General features: G+C 38.0%; 1 long non-coding RNA gene across 1 annotated transcript; it reads right to left on the reverse strand.

Moving 5' to 3' along the window:
- Positions 1 to 391: 391 nt before the first annotated feature.
- Positions 392 to 1,083, reverse strand: LOC113472849. The gene is made up of 2 exons (XR_003395000.1): positions 1,021 to 1,083; positions 392 to 543 (listed from the first exon to the last, which is right to left on the reverse strand). It is a non-coding gene; the product is annotated as an uncharacterized LOC113472849 (long non-coding RNA).

Below are 1,083 nucleotides of genomic sequence, written 5' to 3' on the forward strand. Positions count from 1 at the left end.
ATCCCTCGTTCGTCTATTTATCTAGATGTTTTCTTCTATCTATCTCTTTTGCTGTATATTTATCTCCCTCGTATTTTGGGTAAGTCTCCTCTGGCAGCTTGGTACCCTTATTCTCTCTCTCTCTCTCTCTCTCTCTCTCTCTCTCTCTCTCTCTCTCTTTCTCTCTCTCTATCTTCATCTTCTTAAGGGGGGAAACAGGTTTATCTGGCTAATAGGGGGTACGGTATACCTCTGTTCTGAAACCTGTTTTATTCGTACATAAAAAGCCCACTCCGAGGCTTAAATGTAGGGGCAAACGGACCCAAAAGATGGGTTAAGCTTAGAATCTACGAAACCCCCCCCCCAAGAAAAAAAAAAAAAAAAAAAAAAAAAAAAAATACTAACCAGAACATGTTTGCCTGATATGTTGTGTTTATCAACAGCTGGAAACACACACCGGAAAAGCTTCTTCACTATAAAGAGCAGAATGAAAATGGTTGACCCGATGACAAACACGGATTTCCAAAAGTCTATGCACATGATACCTGACATGGCTCTTGACTACTGAAATAATATACAAAGGGAAATGAATTAGAATCACATAAGATATAGGGGCAGTCCAGGCAAAATGTCCCACGAAGGGAAAATGATTTATTTTTCTTTTACCAGCTGAAAAGCCCTTGATATTTCTTTATTATAACTATAACTAATATAACTTGCCTAACTAACTACTGAGGTGATCATCTAGGACATCTAGGTAAAAAACTTTAGTTACAAAACTTTTGGTAATTATGCAGAAGTCACGTCCATGGAAAAGAAAAGCTCCTTTTTGTATTTAACCTAACCCTATAATAACACTAATCACTGCTCTAATCGTGAAAACTCCTTCTTGCGTTTAACCGTTAAAAAAACACAGGTCACTGCTCGTTTGTGCCATTTCCTTTGGTAGCAATATTCCACCAATGTGACTTCTGCACAAGTACTGTGAGAAGGTAAGTACTATCAGACAGTACAAGGTATACTAAAGAACTGGTAATTTACCTGTTGATCGGTAAGCAGTAGGCACCAAAGATGTGAATCGTCAAGTTTGTCTAACCAGCTATA

Source organism: Diaphorina citri, unplaced genomic scaffold (genome assembly GCF_000475195.1).
Source record: "Diaphorina citri unplaced genomic scaffold, Diaci psyllid genome assembly version 1.1 scaffold9288, whole genome shotgun sequence".
Classification (NCBI taxonomy): domain Eukaryota; kingdom Metazoa; phylum Arthropoda; class Insecta; order Hemiptera; family Psyllidae; genus Diaphorina; species Diaphorina citri.